The 20,061-nt window shown below is 38.4% G+C and overlaps 1 long non-coding RNA gene across 1 annotated transcript in view; it reads left to right on the top strand.

Annotated features, from left to right (window-relative positions):
• The first annotated feature begins 5,946 nt into the window (after nt 1–5,946).
• Nucleotides 5,947–20,061, top strand: part of LOC118574065 — a 117,584-nt gene continuing 103,469 nt past the window's right edge. Inside the window, exons 1-2 of the long non-coding RNA XR_004943689.1 lie at nt 5,947–6,078; nt 7,318–7,393. This is a non-coding gene — a long non-coding RNA (uncharacterized LOC118574065). The remainder of the gene's footprint in view (nt 6,079–7,317; nt 7,394–20,061) is intronic.

Below are 20,061 nucleotides of genomic sequence, written 5' to 3'. Positions count from 1 at the left end.
CCTTGACCCTAGTCATAAGGAAAAATTGTATCAGAATCTAAACTGCTTGCCACAACTGGGGTGGGACTGAACCAAAACTTTAAACATGACTTAAAAACAAACTTGTCAAAAATAGTCAAACACATCTCACATCCTGAGCCTGAAACCTACCAACAGATTAAATTCTGTACCTGAACACAGACTAAAGTCACTATAGTCAAGGTCTGAGCTCTATTACTGGCCACATCCAGAGCACTGACCTGAGATGAAGCCTGAAAACCCTGCCCACAGTTGATCAAAAAAATCAAGCTCCAATGGTGGCTAAGGAATGATTCCTAACATAAGTAGGCTAAACCAAAATCTGCTTCACATTATTAAAATGGCCAAGACTGACTACTAATATTCATCATAGAGCTTCAAGCCCATAAATAAAAGTCACCTTATTTGTGGCCACAAACTGAGTTCTAGCAATAGCTAAAGATTGAGCAATCCATCTGGCTACAAACCTATCCCTAAATTGGGGATAGAAGCACTCAGGACAGCCATCAGCACAGACTGAACTCTAATACAGATCCCTCCATTCCTGCTACACTGATGAAAGCCTAAGTTTCTAACTGACAATAAGGCACGAGCACTCTGAACTCTACCCAAGTCAGTAGGCTGATTCCCAAACCCTCACTATAGCAGAGTTCTTCAACTTAAATTCAAGCTGTATCCTATTCCAACCTTATCCATAGTCTGACATGAAACATCACTATTCTGAAACAAAACAAAAACTGCTGACTCCTTTATCTCTTAAAGTCTTCACATATGCATTTACCCTGACTATTGCCAACTCCAAAATTCTGGTGAAAGTTTTAATAGATAGCATGACCTCTAGCACTCAGTAAACAAAACTATAGACGAGGTCAAAGTGGAACCACTACCTCCAGATTCAACTCTAGAGGTCTATGATGGTTAGAATTGCCAACTTGACAGAATGAGTTGCTAGGCATGCACGTGAGGGATTATCTTAATTATGTTAGTTGAGAAGGGAAAACCTGCCCACCATCAGTGGCACTATTCCCAGGGTGGGATCTTGGACTATACATAGGGAGAGAAAGGAGCCTGAGAAATATGCATGCTTTCATCCATCTCTGCTTGCTGATTATTAATGTGATATGATCAGGAGCTTTGAACTCTTGCTGCTTTGACTTGCCTGAAACAATGGACTGTATTTTTGAACAGTGGGGCAAAATAAAAAAAAATCCTTTCTCCCTTGAGTTGCTTTTATCAGAGCAACAGAAAAAGAAACTAACACAAAGACCAAAATGAAATAATAACAGAGGTCATAGTTACAGAGTTATACTTTTTCCACTGAATGAAGACTAATACTAGTCACTGAAAATCTTAACACTGACTAAATTCCGAAGTCACATTTTGAACTTAGCCAAATATCCATCCCAATCCTGTTCATATTTATAGTTGAAATCATGGCCACAAACTCATATTGTCCATAAATAAAATGTTAGCTGTGGTTTAAAAAGTTCAGGACACTCCTTTGGTTTTGGTACAATTTGTCATCTAAAAGTACAAATGTAAAGGTGTGGTTCCCCAAAGTGACAGTACAGGGAGCTGCGGCCTTATGAGAGGTCCTTGGTAGGATCTGACCTCAAGGGATTATGGAGCACTGTTCCCTCTCTGTTTCCTGGCTTGGAATATAACTTACCATTCCAATAAGATTTCCAACCATTTAATGAATAGGACTGTTTGATCTCAGAACTAAGCTTCCCAAACTGTGAGTCAAATAAACCATGTCTAAGTTGCCTTAGGTATTTTACTGTAGTAATACAAAGCTACAAATATAAGTATACCACAGATAATGTCTACATGGCAACACACTGAAATATTAGACACTGGGTGAGCCTTATCATTGACTATAGACTGAGTTCTAATTATTTATCAGACCAAGCATAAACTCTTATTACGGACACTGATTGAAACTTAACCTGATGAATGAATCACTGAGCAACCATGCTATTCATATTCTTGCATAACCTTTCTCTAGGCAGAAAAATCACTGTGAATACTAACTCTAGGACAAGGGGTAACTCTGGCTGTTACTGAGTCTCAGTTCTAGAAATAAAAATGAATCCAGAATTGTCCAAAAACTAAAGTGAACCTCGAGTCCTAACATTTCATGTGGTCTGTACAAAGCTGGTCTACAGACTGAGGTATGATGACAGTCTTAGAAGCAGGCTTTTTACACAATGTTTTTACAATGATGTATAATCGAGACCATTCTGGACTACTGTCCATCTCAGTATGAACTTTAACATGGATCAAAGATGCATCTTGGTCTATGGGCTGAAATATGACTGTAACTCTGGAGCCTAATATTGTTACCGGTTGAACAGTAATATTTGCTTTATGGACCACTACCATGGATCCACATTAGCCTGTAAACACAGCTACAGACCAACAACTTGTACTAAGAAAAGGTTTAAGTCAAGCACATTCCACATTATAAACTTGAATCTAACTGTGACCCGATGAGGTCTATAATAGCTCTGTAAAGAATTTAAAATTTGCCCTATTAACTGATTTCTGAATCCATTCTGTGTTATTTGCTAGTATTTCAGAAATGGGCCACTATTTCATAAATTTACTCTGCTATACAACAACGTGTCAAAGAGTATCCTAACAATGAGTCAAAATGTATCAGCTTTCTGCATATGTATACCCACATATTTTATTTAAATTTTTTTTTTTTATTTTCCGGAGCTGAGGCCCGAGCCCAGGGCATTGTGCTTGCTAGGCAAGCGCTCTACCACTGAGCTAAATCCCCAACCCCTACCCACATACTTTAATAAGCCATGTAGAAATATATATGTATACATACATATACATATATATATATATATACACACACACACACACACACACACACACACACACACATACACACACACTCAGGACAATTAGTATTCATGTGTATATATACATACATATACATATGTATACATTCACTATATATACCTATATCTATCTATCTATATATTCTAGATGAATCTCTCATCTCTCTCTCTCTCTCTCTCTCTCTCTCTCTCTCTCTCTCTCTCTCTCTGTATGTACATATGTATGTATGTATATCCATTGGCCTTGTTCCTTTACAGAACCCTAACTAATATACTGTCCTATTTGTATCCCTTTTATCCACTTCTCTTGTCTTGTTATTAATGCTCAAACTAAGGCTTCAAGAACTATATGAATGGGGAGGGCGTGCATGTACATGTAGCATGAATCTTAAAGGGTCTTATTAATAAAATCAAACCCCAGGACAGTTATTGGGGTGAATGCTGGAAGATCAGAGAAGCAGAACAAGCCACAGCTATCTCATTTTGCTAGTTCCTCAGGTGATTCTGTTTCCTCAGGCTGGAAGCTTCTGAGTCCTCATCCAAAGGGCTCTCAGCTGAACTGTGCTGCTCCAAACCCTGAACGCTAAACCAGCCAAATGCTTAACCAACTTAGTTCCTGGTCCTCAGGCCTTATATACCTTTCTGCTTTCTGCTATCACTCCCTGGGATTAAAGGCTGGATTTATGGGATTAAAGGCGAGTGTCACCATGCCTAGCTGTTTCTAAAGTGGCCTTGAACTCAGAGATCCGACTAGCTCTGCCTCCCAAGTGCTGGGATTAAAGGTGTGCACCACCACTGCCCAACTTCTGCTATGGATTGCTCTGACCCATTTTCTAGCCACAATTTCTGGCTCTGTTCTAGTGGCTGTGTGTTCTTTGACCCCAGATAAATTTATTAGGGTGCACAATATTGTTGGGAACACAATACCACCTGTACATCCTTGTCTGTTGCACAATTTTTGTGGAAATGCTTCCAGTTATTCTGTTTAGCATGATGTTGACTATGGACTTATTATTACTTATTATTATGTTGAGATACATTTGGTAAATTCTCCAGGAATTTTATTGGATGTTGGTTTTATCAGAGGCCTTTTTTAAATCTAATGAATAAATCATGTGGTTTCTGCCCTTGAGTCTATTTATGTCCTGGGTTACATTTATTGATTTACATATGATGAACCAACATACCTGTATATTTGGAATGAGGCCAGCTGGGTGGTAATGAATTAACTTTTTGGTGTGTTCTTGATTTCAGTTGTAAGTATTTTATTGAGATTTTTTTATCTATATTCATCAGGGAGATTAGCCTGGAATTTTTTTTCTTTCTTTCTTTCTTTCTTTTTTTTTTTGGTAAGGGGGTATTTATTTGGTTTCAGTATAAGATTAATATTGATTTTATAAAACAGTTTAGTAGTGTTCTTTCCTTTTGTATTTTATGGGATGATGGGAGGAATATTGATACTACTTTTTCATTAATGGTCATGTAGCATTCTATGTTGAATCCATCTGGTCTTGGGCATATTTGTTTTTTACCTGGGAGATTTATTATTACTGCTTATATCTTGTTTGCTGCTATGGGTCTCTTTATATTACTTATTAAGTCTTGGCTTATATTTGGTAGGTCATGTGCATCTAGAAGTTCATCCACTTCTTTTAGATTTTTATTTTTAGTGGAATATGAATTTTTAATGTCCTTATGATTCTTTGAATTTCCTCACTGTCTGTTGTAAGGTCTCTCCCTTCATCTCTAATTTTACTAATTTGGGTCTTCTTTCTCTTTCTTTTGATTAATTTGTAATCCCTCAACGTTTATTTTTCTGTTTGTTTTGAAACAGGGTGTGGTGATATTCTGTGTGCGCTGTAAGAAATAAAGCTTGCCTGGAGATCAGAGTGCAGAGCTAGCCACTAGAGTCTAGGCAGTGCTGGCAGACACCTATAATCCCAGCACTGGAGAGGAATAAACAGGAAGTGATATGGCTGGGCCGAGAGCATATGTCACACCCATTGATCTTCACTGCAAGAATGCAGCTTCATTGCCTATTTGTTTAACAGACAGGTTTATTTTGGGCTATCCCACATCATATTTTCATATTTAATTATGACAAGTTCTAAGGGAAAATATAATCCTCAATTTGAAGTACATAGTTTTTTGATGATTCTAATAAACTGCAAACTTTGACAGTTTTTTTGCTGTGGTTGTTTTTTATTTTATTTATTTATTTATTTATTTATTTATTTATTTATTTATTTATTTATTTAGAGACAAGGTTTCTCATGTAACAGAGCTGTCCTGAAACTCTCCCTGTAGACCAGGCTGGCCTCGAACTCAGAGTCTGCCTTGCCTCCCAAGTGCTGGCACTGAAGGTGTGTACCACCACAGCCCAGCAAACTTTGACAGTCTTAAAGGTACCTTTTCAGTTAAAATTTTAAGCTTAACAGAACAGAAATTACATATGTATCTCAAAAGTAAATATAGTATTGGTAGCACAGGTATTTAACTCTGCATCTCAAGAGGCTAAAGCAGTAGGATCCTTAACTCAAGACCAGTTCTAGGCTAGATAGCAGCATTTTGTCTGAAAAACAAAACCAAAAATCAACCATACTCAGACTTCAGTGAGAATGTCAAATCATAACACAATGTGAAGTGCTTTCCTCAAAATGTAAGTATTTTAAAAGCATTCAAAAGAATCTAGAACATTAGTTTTCTTCAGCAAGCACTTTATACTCTAAGCTAGTCTGAGGGGCCATGTGCTCTAAACTACAATACCCAGAATACTCTCCTGTATCTGAACTCTAGGGATTATCGGAAGCTTGGTGTTAGAAGAATTGTGGGTATCAAGAACTGTCTTGACTTCATCTCCCACAATCCACTCGCTTTCCACCAATGCCAATATGGGATGGTTTCGAGGAAGAACCGTTTCCAGTTACTTCAAACTACATTTCCCATGAGGACATGCTCTTAGGCCTGGGCTTCCCTGGTGACCAGTAGCCAATGGGAAAGGCCTCTGTAGCCACCCTGTAGGCTAGAATTCAGCCATTGGGCCCCATTGCTTGGCCTAGGCCGGCTCCAGAAGGTGCAGAGTTGGGAGGCGGTTGTGGGGCATGCGGTACTGCAAGGGCACTCCGGGTCCAGGAGCTTCTGAGCGGGCTCGATTTTCCGCGGCTGTTTAAGGAGTAGAACTTCGGTAGCCGCGGAGCTGGAGGTCAGCGAGGCAGAAAGCCCGAGTGGCAGTGGCCGGGGACTCTGGGACCGAGGGGGCCTTGGGAGGAGGGTGCTTCCGGGGCTGCGGTCTTCAGCGCCTAACTCCGCCCAGCTCCGGCTCTTGAGGGGTGGGGGTGTCCATGGGAGTCGGGGTGGGCACCAGTTGCGGGAGCATCCAGAACACAAGCATGCACCCTACCCCTAACTCTTTTGTCTTATTCCTGCCACTACTCGCCCCTTTCCCTCACACCAGTCAGCATGTGCCGCTTCCTAGGATTTTAGGGCTGAGAGTCTTCCTTAAGTCGCATCTGGACTCCTTCCTTCATGCAGGAAGGAGTGCTCTGTTTTCTCTCACTCAATTTGTAGTTTAGGTTTTCTCTCTCTCTCTTTCTCTCCCCCCCTTCCCTCCCTCCCTCCCTCCCTCCCTCTCTCCCTTTCTCTCAGTGGAAATTCCTTGCTCTACTCAGGGCTTGATTTTCCGTCAGATTTCCGTTTCTGCTTCCTGATGATGAGATTTTTTTTAAAAATCGGCCCATCTCTCTTACTGGCCTCTTTCAACCAGTCATTGGAGTGGAAAGGATGTACTCCTTCAATTTCCAGAAAGGATAGGGAGCAGAAGAAAGGAATTTTATATTTGAGAAATATATAATACGATTCAGTATAGTGTTTTAGTGAGAGTAGAAGGGAAATTGTACCTATTAAAAAACCTGGAGCATTTTAAGAGCTTCCAACAAAGACTAGTTGGCACCAATGTTGATAAACATTTAATGGGCGCTCTGTCTACAGAACACAGTGGACTGTGAAACTCACTGCATTAATTATTGCATATTACAAATGTGTGCAAAAAGTGCTCAGGGCTTAGTGGAAGAAGGGAGAGGCTGAGTTGTGAAAGTTCTAGCCTAACTCAGGACTTGCTGAAGTCTTGAAATGTACCCTTCTTTTAGATCAATCCTAGTAGCCTTTGTGGAGGAGGTCACCTTTAATCTGGGCTCAGTGGAATACAGGACATTTGAAATGAGTGAAGGAGGAACATTTTCTGATGCAGGGGTTGGCGCTTAAGGAGAAGTCATAGAAAAGGGAGAACTGTATGACAGGCACATTCTGATTATATAGGAGTTATCACCAGGGATATATTGGGAAATAATGTTTGGGAAGAATATACAAAGTTTGAATTTCATTGTGTATTGAATAAAATTAAGATCAAAAAATTAAGACTGGGTGATTTTCCTTTTCATTGTAGGGGAACCTGATTTGAGATCAATTCTTGGAGAACACGAAGTGTGGTGGTATGTTCCAGGTGTGAGTTTAATTTAAATGTAAGGAGAAACTTCTGTCTTGTAGATGTTTTGTTTGTGGCTATTAGCCACAACCTGTACTTGTCAATTAGAAAGCAAAGTGCCATAAACATATTTTCTTAAGAAATGAGTTTGCTGTCCTTATACAGCAGATTACCTGAATTGTAACCATCTGATTAGATGATAGTATTGACTCCTGTTTATTGAGCCCACATAATATCCCAAGCTTCATCATAAGCACTTTGTTACATTATCTGAGGGTTTTATAATATGTGTACTATTATTTCTCTTGAAGAAGAAACTAAAATGCAGATTTTAAGCAAATACTTGAAGTCACATAGATTGGAGATAATTGAGGTAGAGTTTCCCTGTACAGACTTCTGACTTGAAAGCCCATGTTCTTTTCCCCATGGTTTCCTAATCCTGATGTGCATTTTTGTTCTTGACTTTCCAATTGTGGCAAGGAAAGATAAGGTACAATTGATCATCCTGGAAGAAACCCAAATGAGTCATTTTGCATTTCTGTATCAGTGTGTGTCTGCTGTAAAGTAGTTGCCAATACCAAATTAGCTTAACTGCTATTATAACCACAGTTGACTATGTCTGCCAAAATCATAGTTAATATATCTTTTTAAATTAGATGATTCTGTACAAAAACTATGTCTTACCTCTAAGCCATTTGGATCTAGACAGTTCTTTGGATTTTATTTCATTTTAGCTTTTTAAAAGGGAGCCAGGTTACTAGATGTCCTCCATTACCTAAGCACATATAGTGTACAGAAAATGCAACAAAATATGAGGTCTAAACCCTCACTATGTCTAGGTAGCTAGGTGACCACAATTCTGAGATACCCTACAGTAAAGAATTGTGGGAGAGTAGAAACAGGTACAAAGCATTGTTGTAGGATAGAGGAAAGAGTGGCTTACCAGAGAGAGGGTTGGGGCTTTTGTGAGAAGGTGACATGATAGATAAGTCTTGAAGGGTCATGATTTGACAGGCAAAGAAAGGTAGAGAGGAGCCATTGGAGATGAAGGAATATGGACAGTTCATCATAGCAGGGTACTGAGATTGTTTGAGAAAAGGAAGGTTCAAGCAAAGTATGCTACAGAGTTTTGAGAGTGATTTTTGGAGAATTAGCTGTAATGCTAAGAAATATGAAAGTGTTCCCTTGGGCCCATGGACTCAAAATGTTGGGCATGGACCAGTGGTAGTTACATTGTGCTTTTACACACATTTTAAATTTCATTAGTTGCATATTTGAATGTATCTGATAAAAAACTGGATTTAATAAAAAATAGAAAATACACTAGTCTTAAGTTGATGTAAAGACAAATACTAAGTAAGTAATAGTATGAATATGTTAAATATGGCCGAGTTATAACCTCTTATTATTGGATGTAAGAAAAGAAATTGTAGGGGTTGGGGATTTAGCTCAGTGGTAGAGCACTTGCCTAGCAAGCGCAAGGCCCTGGGTTCAGTCCTCAGCTCTGGAAAAGAAAAAGAAAAGAAAAGAAATTGTAGGTAATAGAAAAAAAAAACTTCAATAATTTCAGGAAAAGAGAACCAGATGAAGGAACAGTAGATGTTGGAAGCAACTGGCAACTGCTCCCTGGGTTCTCTGATCTTTTAGGTTTTTACCCCAAATTCTGACTCCTGTTTTTGTTTTTTTTTTTCAAGACAGGGTTTCTCTGTGTAGTTTTGGTGCCTGGCCTGTTCTGGACCTCGCTCTGTAGACCAGGCTGACCTCGAACTCACAGAGATCCACCTGGCTTTGCCTTTGGAGTGCTGGGATTAAAGGCGTGCACCACTGCCTCCTGGCTGACTCCTGGTTTTTATTGATAAGATTAATTAGATTTATGTGTCATCTTCCCATTTGTAAGATGACATTGGAAAGGTTGCACCAGTGTTAGGCATGATCAATATCCAAGTAGGGTGTTTTCTTCAGAGAGATCCTAAGTAGTGATGTGGAGAGGAGGAAACAAACTTGAGAGATATTTATTGATTAGAATTAGTAGAAATTGGTACATGTAAATACTATTCTCCTAGTGTTTCCACTTGTTTGTTCTTTTTTTTTTCTTTTTCTTTTTCTGGAGCTGAGGACCGAACCCAGGGCCTTGCGCTTGCTAGGCAAGCACTCTACCACTGAGCTAAATCCCCAACCCCGTTTCTTGTTCTTTATATATTATGATGAGTATAACATTGCCAGAGCATGCTATTTCATGCATTAACATAACAGTGTAGGGGAATTGTTACTGTTTGGGAGAGTGGATTTGGGTTATGTAAAAGCACCCCTCTCACCTTCAAAATTCAATTTAAATATGAGTGTCTCTGGGAAGCCTGTCCAATAAACACTCTGCATATGCATGAATGCACACACAAGGCAAAGTTAGTATTCTTACTTCTGTAGAACCCATACTACCTCTATTCCAGATGAGATCATACTGTAGTATGCCATTCTGTGGATGTTTCTTCTTCAGTAGATTGTGAGCTCCTTGAGGGCAGGAACCACATCTTGTTCATCTTCGTACTTAGAAAGAGTACTTGGGACAGTAGACATCTAACAAGTGGTTATCATATGACAAAAAGTAACATATTCACATGGATGCAACTATGGATCTTGGTAGTTACGAATATTAAAAAATAAAAAGGTGTAAATTGACAGATAAAGCGATTTGCTGTGTGTGATACTTTTACTGAATTTAACAATTCAAATTCTCGTACCTTCACTATATTTTCATTTTTAGACATTTTTGTTTATTATCTTTTTTTCTCATAGTTTAACCCTGTTAGACCTGTTCTACTTCTCTTGACAGGGCTCACATTTCTCCTTTCTTGTTACTTTCCTAGGAAACATCTTCCTCTCTACCCACCAAGTCCATTTCATTTTTGGCATTGGTCTTAAATGCATCTTCTCTTGGTCAGACACATTGGTAGTGGGGTGATAATTTTATTCAGCCCTTCTTTGAAAATGATTTGTCAATATGCGTCAGAAATTCTAAAACTGAACATAGTCTTTAACTGGTCACATCAATTTTTAGTGCTATGTTTTGAGGAAGCAATCATGTTTCCCATAATTCAGCTCCCAGCTTCCCTAGAACTGTTTATCATAATGACAAAAAAGAGGAAAAAAATGGCACCATAAATACCCAGTACTAGAAGTTTGGGTGAAATCAATTGTGGATCATTAAGTAGCTACATCATCAAATGTTGCCAAAGTATATTTCATGATGTGGAAATTTGTTTGTGATACATCCAGAGAAAATTCAGGCCATAAAACACCCAGTATAGTGTAGCAGATTCCAACTTAAATGTATGTACATATCTTATACATGCCATATAAGTCTATGTATGCACACATAGGAAAATTACTGTACTTTTTTTTTTTTGAGACAGGGTTTCTCTGTATAGTTTTGGTGCCTGTTCTGGATTTTGCTCTGTAGACCAGGCTGGCCTCGAACTCACAGAGATCCACCTGGCTCTGCCTCACAAGTGCTGGGATTAATGGCATGCACCAACCCTGTCTGGCTACTGTACTGTTAAATATACACAAATAGGGGTTTGCTACAAATGATAACATGTGACTTCTACTTTTTATCATTTGTATATGTTTATTGTCCTATATTTTCCAGGGATACATTGTTCTTTATTTTTAAAGATAATTTCAACATACTATATTTATTTATTTATTTATTTATTTATTTATTTATTTATTTATTTATTTATATTGATTTTTGGTTTTTCAAGACAGGGTTTCTCTGTGTAGTTTTGTGCCTTTCCTGGAACTCACTCTGTAGCACAGGCTGGCCTCGAACTCATAGAGATCTGCCTGTCTCTGCCTCCCGAGTGCTGGGATTACAGGCGTGTGCCACCACCACCCAGCATACTTTATTTTTTAATTTTGTAAACTTATTTTAAAATGCTACTATTGCCATTGCTTTCGTTTGGGATGTGCTTACCAGCCAACAGAAATGCATCATTTCTTGCCTGGATTTCTACTGTCTCTACACCAATTCTCTTCCCATCTGTTTTACATATAAAGGATTTTTTTTATAAATCACAAATCTGATTCTGTTCAGCCTCCATATAAATAGTTCAAAGGCTGCTCCTAGGCAGACTGATGAACGCTTTGCAAATCAGCTATACTCGCATCAAGTTTTCTTCTTATAACTAATAAATTTCTTGGGATTGTAGGCCACTGTCAGGCAGATGTGAAATGTTTATAGTTGACCAAATGTTGTTGTGGATTATATAAGCTAATTGTTGTATAACACACAAACTACTGGTATTTTATCCTCAGAGCAAAAATATAAATACATTAAAAAATTATTACTAAGTTGAGTATGACAGAGGCAGGCACAATTCTGTGAGTTAGAGGCCAGCCTGATCTACATAGTAAGTCGCAGACCAGCTGGAGCTACACAGTGAGACCCTGTCTCAAAAGAAAATTTACTACTATTTTATAGAATGGGAAGACTAATGTAAATAAATGATAGAAGAAAAGTTATCATAATAAGAAACTTTGTTAAGAACAACTATTAACCCCCTGCAGTGTGGCTCAGTGCTTTACACTTTCCTGAAATACCTGTTGATTTTGTCCCTCTACACAGACTTCTTATAGTCCCTTGGGCAAGTTATGTGTAATCATAGCATAGCAAGAGCACTCCCAAAAAGGCATAGCTTTACTATGTAATGGTTTGTATTGGGTTAATGTATAGAAATCTTATCTTAAGACTTTATGGAAGGGAGTAGTTCTAATTTTTTTTGTTTGTTTCTTGAAAGTCTGTGTCTTTGAAAATGGGGATGCCAGCAGAAAGCTAGAGAAAATTGTTGTAGAATTGAGTGTACAAGAAGCACTGCATGCCAGGCGGTGGTGGTGCATGCCTTTAATCCCAGCACTCAGGAGGCAGAGCCAGGCAGATCTCTGTGAGTTCAAGGCCAACATGGGCTACCAAATGAGTTCCAGGATAGGCGCAAAGCTACACAAAGAAACCCTGTCTCGAAAAACAAAACAAAAACAAAAACAAAAACAAAACAAAACAAAAAAGAAGCAGTGCATGTCATGGGGGCCAGTGTCATTGGTAATAATTTTTAAGTGCCATGTAAATGCATTTTTCAGCAATCTAGCCCTAAGGAAGACCTTGGTTGAATTTTACAGTTAATCCTATTTATAGAATATAGCTTATGCATGCACTATCTTCTTCTGTTAAGTGATCTTAGACATATGTAGGGGATTGCCATAATGACATAAAATTGCATGAATATTGGATATCAAATTTTTCTCTACAAAAGTATATTGGTTGTCATATAGTCATTTAATATCTTGTAGTGTGATTTCTCTTTCATTTTTCTTACAAATAATAACCATTGTGCAAAAGTGAATGATCTTTAGAGGACAGAAGTTATGAATACAAATCATCTGGGAATAAAACAATATTACTTTGCATAGACTATGATATCCCTTTTAAGCCCATTAGTTTTACAATTAAAATGCCTACAAACTAGTAAAAAATAATCTGTAATTCTCCAGTTCAACATTGAATTTACAGTTAGGGTTTCGAATTATTCAGTGAATTATTGCAGGCTCATTATGTGGAATTACTGTGCTAAACTCTGCACCAGATACTCATAAATATTCGTTTTGATGTGTTTGGAGTTGTGTGTGTGTGTATGTGTGTGTGTAAGAGAGAGAGACAGAAATAGAGACAGACAGAGACACAGAGAGACAGAGAGAAAGAGGCAGAAATGCAGAGAGACACACAGATATTAGAGAAGGAACATTCAAGAACTACTAAAAGAAAGAACACTTAATGAGCAGTCCCATCATCTAAATGAAAATTTCCCCAGCTCAAAATTGGGCTGTGTGCCAGAGGGGTTTATTTTTCTTTCCCTTTCTCTTCCCTCTGTGGGACATCTAGGCAAAAGTGATCTACCAGATAGCTGATAAGCAAATAATGTACTTGTCTGTTTTTAAACAGTATTACCTAAGGAAGGGTGGGTTTCGGTGGCTCGAGCACTGCACAAGCTTGCTGGTGCAGTGAGAATTATCATTGTGTCAGCTTTTCCAGGGTCCCTGTCTCTCCTGCACAGATTTGGCAGACACTTCAGACAAATTTTATGTCTCTTAAATCTTCTCCAAGCAAGGCTTGGCCCTTAGATTTATGTGTGCAAAAACAGTCAAGTGTTTACCAGTTTGACGTTTTTGAAGATCAAAACAGACTCAGTTGTTTTTCTTTTTCTTTTTTTTAAGTTCAGCAAACCACCTCAGTTTAGTCTAAAGAAAAGGCTAATTGCTTTGTCCTAACTTTTTTTTTTTGAGCTGAGGATCGAATCCAGGGCCTGTGCTTGCTAGGCAAGCGCTCTACCACTGAGCTAAATCCCTAACCCTGTCCTAATTTTTAAGAAACAGCCCCAATGTTTACTTTTTAGAAGTAGCTACTGATCATATACCTAAAAATTTATATTCCAGTCTTTAGCTTTGTTTCTTCTATTTCTTGCCTATGAAGTATGATGTTTTACTGGCCTTAATTGTCCTTTTTTAAACTTTACTGATAACAGCATATCAAACATTGTAGATGGAGACATAATGAAATGCCCTGGTGATATAGGAGGAACAAAGAATTTTTTTCATCTCTGTTTCCCTTCCATTTGTGTTTTGTTTAGTGGTTCTACTAAAAAATACGGTTCCTTGGCATAATAGTGATAGGTGAGAATATAAATTGGGGAATATTCAGTGACTATCCATTAACAGGTCTGGTCCAAAGACATCTGCAGGCAGAGCACAAATGAAAGTTCGGCTGTAATTCAGAGAAGCTAAAGCATTATATGGAGAATGTTATCTAAATTGCTTCAGTGGTGTACTGTGAAAAACAAACATGGGGAACTCCCTAGTAAGGCCCCCTCTCATGTGCCCCAGATGCCCTTTTTAGCAACAACAACTGCCAGTGAGAATCTCCTGGGATAGAAACAATCCCACAAGAAGACCTCATGATATGTCCTTCCACTATTTCCTCTTCAGTTGGGTCCTCAGACACACTTTACCAGTACTATATTGGTCGCCTAATATTTGAATTTTTCCCTTTCAGGAGATTCCGAGGGCAGGGGAATAAATGTGTCATAAAAGCAGAGGGGGGACTATTTGGGGACATGAGGAAGGGGACTGGTAAGAAAGGGAGGAGGAAGAAGCCAGCTAACGAGCAAAGAATAAAGTTTAATAATATCTATGTATGAAAATGCCACAATAATACTCGTTTCTCTGCTAACCAAATATTAATTTTGAAAAGATGCTGAATTTGCAATCAAAGAACTTCTGATATTCAAACTCATTAATTTGACAAACATTTGATGACTTATAAAGGTCTGGACCTCATGCTAAGCTGGAAATATAATATGGAGTTATATAGTTATATGTAATCCCTGTCCACCTTTTTTTTTTTTTTTTTTTTGGTTTTTCTAGACAGGGTTTCTCTGTGTAGCTTTGGAGCCTGTCCTGGATTCCTCTGTAGTCCAGGCTGGCCTCGAACTCACAGAGATCTGTCTGCTTCTGCCTGCTTCTGCCTCCCGAGTGCTGGGATTAAAGGTGTGTACCACTTTCACCTGGCAATCCCTCCCCATCTTAATGAGCTCAGTCTAGCAGAGGAGATAGAACCCAAAGCAGTGATTATATTTCAGTGTACACAGGGTACTCAAAAAGAGAGATATACACGAGGCTTCCTAGAAACACAGTGAAAGGAGTTACTACTGAGTATGGACAACTGTAGACCAAAGCTTTGACTTTGCTGAGTCATAAGGAATGAATTGGAGTTGCCTATATTCTAAGTAAATAAAGAAGTAACTAGCATTTTAGCAGGACAGCCAACACATGAAAAGAAGTTTGGATAAACATGGGAAGTTTCAGTAAAGGTATGATGCTGTATGTAATCTACTAGGAATGTGACAGAGGGATACAATCTAGAAATTTTGGAAAGTGTCCTGTGGCAAGTTAGTGAAGGAAATCGGTTGCTACTAAGTGTGTCATTGTCTCATAGGCACACAAGGGTGAGACAGCACTGGGTTATAAGTAGGGGAGTAACATGACTGGATTAGAGGTTAGGAAGGAGACAGAGAAAGTCCAATTTGTAGTTTGGCAGCTTTAAAGAAGTTGTATTCTATACACTCACCACTGTCCAGCAGTGCCACCTCCATTAAGCTTTCTTTCAGTATATAGAGAGTAATATTGTTGCCTTGTACACATAGGACATTTATTCCTATGCCCTTTTGTATGTCATTTGGTTGAATATTCAATTTTTCTACCTCAAATCAGTGATCCTTGCAGCAATTTGGGTTTGATTATCACAAAGGAAATCAGTTTCAGAGCCCAGCAGCTTCATTTCAAAAACATTATGTGAAGCTTATTTATTGCTTGCTGAGTCAGCAACAACACAGAGGCAAGTTGAGGGCACAAGGAGGGAGAGGGACATAGGCTGGATGTATGTAAGAAGGAGGCTGTTTGAAAAGTAGCCCGTGTCCACAGTGCTGGTAGTCTCTACAGGCCATGTTCAGACATGGGATATACAAGGACCAGAAGTATATAGATATAAGCAGAGTGCATGGTGAAGGTGCATTTGCCTAAACAAATTGTACTATTTAGCTAATCAGTTTTAGTTATTTTTCTTTCCCTGACTCAGAAACCATAAATAGCTTCCTGTTATCCTTAGGAGGAAGGCCAGATTCTTTAGCCTGGCATTTGCTGAAATTTGGCTCCAGTATGTTTCCAATATTTATACTTCTCTCAACAGAACTCAGCTCTAGCCAGTTACCCCTTCAGACAGAACTTTGGTATTCTTTCAACTATATTGTTAGCCTGCTGAGTGCAGGGACTAATTTAAAAACAAACAAACAAACAAACAAAAAACCTCTGAGTCCCCTACAGTATCTTGAATATAGTATCTTGAATATACTAGTGCATCCACAGCCTTTCTATTGGTTGATGACTGTTATTCTTCTACCCTTCCTCCATCTACCACCATAGGCATCTGCTAAAAATGGCTACTGAAACAGCCAAGTGTCATATATCTGTTATTTTAGCATTTGGGACATATGGATATTTGGGATATATTGAAGCATAAGGATTGCTATGACTTTAAGTCCAGCCTGGGTTACATAATGAGTTCTCTGGTCAGCTTGGGATGCATAATGAAATACCGTCTCAAAAAGAATAAAAAAGCAAGTCAGTCAACCAACCAGTAAATACATGAATAAAAATTTTCAAATGATAACTGAGCAACTGAGATACTAAATGAAAGGAGTCATTGCTCAACAAACTGCCTTTTAACTTTGTAGTGTGTGTGTGTGTATGTGTGTGTGTGTGTGTGTATCTGTGTGTATGTTATACACATTTGTTTGTACTGGTAAGTGTACTTATTTGCATGTGTGGAGGCCAGAGGAAGGTGCCAGTTGTTCCCTTGTATCATTCTCTGCCTTATTCCTTTGAGGCAGGGTCTCTCCCTTAACTTGAAATTCACATTTTCCAGCTAGACTTGCAGGTAGAAAGCCCTGGTGAGCCTCCAATTTTTTTTTTTTTTTTGAGCCGAGGATCGAACCCAAGGCCTTGTGCTTGCTAGGCAAGCACTCTACCACTGAGCTAAAGCCCCAACCTGAGCCTCCAATTTTTACCCTGCTCCCAAAGCTATGACCCCTGACACAAGCCATCTCTTCAAGTCCTTTAAGCACTTTTAAATATGAAAAAAAAGCTGTGTAATAAGTCTTATATACCATTCATTCAGAATCATCAATTTTGCCCTAATTGCCTCATGCTTTTATAATGTATGACTATTTCCTTTTGGAAATTTGAGGTTTAATAAGCTACACTCTTTATTCTTAACCTAATTATGAAAAGTTTTAAATGTAACAGAAAAGTTGAAAAACACTACAATGAACACTCAGATTCCAATTAATCATGTTATTATGTTTGGCTTTTGAATTTAGATGTGTGTGTGTGTGTGTGTGTGTGTGTGTGTGTGTGTGTGTGTGTGTACATGCAACTGCATATGAATCCAGGTCAGAGGACAACTTGTGGGAGACTGTTCTCTGCTTCCACCATGTAAATTCCCGAGATCAGACTCAGGTTTGGTGGCAAGTGCTATTACCCACTAAGCCATCTTGCCAGTCCCTGTGTTTCTTTTTATTAGCTGCATTACCACCTCTCTGTCCTTTCAAACTAAGTTTTGCCATCAGTACAGATTTTCTAAATTCTTCAGTATTTATATCATTAGCTACATAAAAAAATGTTTTTGTGCTCTGAAATCAATCAAACCTTCAATTATACCTGCATTTGTTGTGTTGCCAAAACTCTAATTGTGTGTCTTAGCTCTAGTTTTCAATGGAGCATGTATCTCTTTGATTAATTTTGGGATGTCCCTCTGTTTTATCTAGTGCAGTGCCAGGCACATGGTCCATAAATACCACTTGATGTTGTTGAACAGAGATGGAGCTAGACCAGGGCAAGGAATACTGAAAGTCAAAATACATGGAGGAAGGCAGGGAAAAAGTGTATGAGAAGGCCACAGTTAAATGGGAGGTAGTCAGGACTTGAAGTATTATGGGAAGAAGGATATTAAAGTTCCCTAAGTAGTCCAAGCAGTGCCTCTATTTTCTTCCTTCTCTTTAGAAGCAGTAGTTCTAGGAAGCTAGACACAATTGTTGCTTAGTGTAGCACATGGCAAGTCTCCTTGTTGTTGCTTAAGTACCACTAATTCATATATTCATTCTGCTCTCATTTATCATATGATGCAACTTAATTTTGGAGGCCATGGGTGGGCTACCACTTTCAAATTCTATCTCTGCTATGCCTAAGAGCACCTGAGCTTCATAAACCTAGATTTTTTTCTCATAACATTTCCTTTTTCTCTGTGTCACTTAAAATACAAAGGGACCTCTAATCTGCTTTTATTGAGCAGAAATTTTGTGCCAAGTATTGTGCTAGTTGCCATCACATCAGTGACACTTTACAAAAACCTGACAACACACTTCTTTCTGTATTTGCCCAACAAGGAAACTCGAGACTTAGCACTGTCAGGTCCATAAGCCAGAACAAGAAACTCAAGTCTGTCTGCCTGGAGAACCTAATAGTCCCCACAATTACACTACATCATCAGATGACATTTTAAAACAGCAACAAAACAAGGGGCCAGAGAGATGGCTTAATGGGTAAAGGTACTTTCTGCCAATCCTGATGACATGAGTTCAATTCCTGGAACCCACATAGTGGAATGAGAAGACCAACTCCCTCTGGTCCCCACTTGTTCCTGGTATTTATGTTCATTATTCCTCCTTCTGTCCCTCCCTCCCACTTCCCCTCTCTCTGTCTCTGTCTCTGTCTCTGTTTCTTTCCAGTGCGCATGCACACACAGACAATGAACAAAGATTGAAAAAGACAAAGAAATACAAGGAAGTCTACGTTTACTAGATGAGCTCAGCAAGTGATTTATTCATTAAATAATTTCAATTGTATGATTGACTTAGGAAGTATGCCCTAATCATTAAGATGTTGGTATAGTAATGAATTCTGGTTGCTTGAGATAAAAATCTTATCATAGCAGTTACGTGACTAAGCAGTCATTTAATATCAAGTTTTCTCGCTTAGAAAAATGTATATAATACTTAACACTGCATTGTGGGGACTGACTTATGTAAAATACCATGCTTGTCTAGCATACAATAGATGATCACCATATTTTAGGTTACTTTCTTCCCATCATATTTTTGTGAGGACCAGACTGTTCACCTATAACTTTGACTTGAGAGGATAGCAAAGTGTTGCTTAAATACTTTTTAGATCAGACTTATTTTTTATAAAAAGACTGTTAGGTGTTTTTTTCTTGAGTCCAAACAAGACCAGCTACTACCTCTCATGTAAAACATTTTTCAAAATAAGCTAGAGATATAAACTCATAAGAGAGTTGTGATCATTGAATGTCTATGCTTCTTAGCCATCAGGACCAAATTGTGATGTCATTTAATTTTTTTTTTTTTTTGCTAGACTAAATTTCATAATTGGCAATAACTACTAGGTTTGGGATATTGGCAATCTCAGCACAGCCATTTCCAAGCCATCAAAGTAAGGCTCAGAAAACAGAAGTGACTTGAACAAGGTCAAACAGTTAAAAAGTAACAAAATGGCAGAGTCCTTTCTGATTATCTTTTGTTTGTTTGTTTGTGCTTGTTTGCTCCCTTTGGGAGCTTTCAAGCAAGTAAGTCAGCCTTTACCATGTGTTCTTTACTGGACACTTGAACTGCTTGTTTTCTGTGGGTTTTGGTGAAGTGTGATGGATTCAGAAAACATGAAACTTTGTTCTGGTTCAAATTATTTCATTACTTTTTACTTCGATAACACCCTTAACATTTTCATTTTAAGGTTTACCAAATTAGCATTGTTCTTCTCTGTTGAGGTCCATGGTTTCCTTTAAATTCTTGGTTCTTTGAAGTCTTCCACAGGGACTTTTGTTTTTGACCAATATACCTAGAATCCCAAATGACTAATGACCCTAATTCATTTGAAAAGAACAGCCAGGCTTAGGGGTGACTGCTGAGGGGAAGCTGTTTAGGTTGTCATTTCTGCTTAGGTTTTAAACCATGAAGTCAGGATAATGTAGCCTTACAGTAGTTTTTGCTATTTCTCCTCATCAGGATGCTTTGATAGTTTGATTTCCAT

Source organism: Onychomys torridus, chromosome X (assembly GCF_903995425.1).
Source record: "Onychomys torridus chromosome X, mOncTor1.1, whole genome shotgun sequence".
Taxonomy (NCBI): domain Eukaryota; kingdom Metazoa; phylum Chordata; class Mammalia; order Rodentia; family Cricetidae; genus Onychomys; species Onychomys torridus.
Note: the sequence above shows the minus strand (reverse complement) of the source record. Positions and strands in the feature narration are given on the sequence as shown.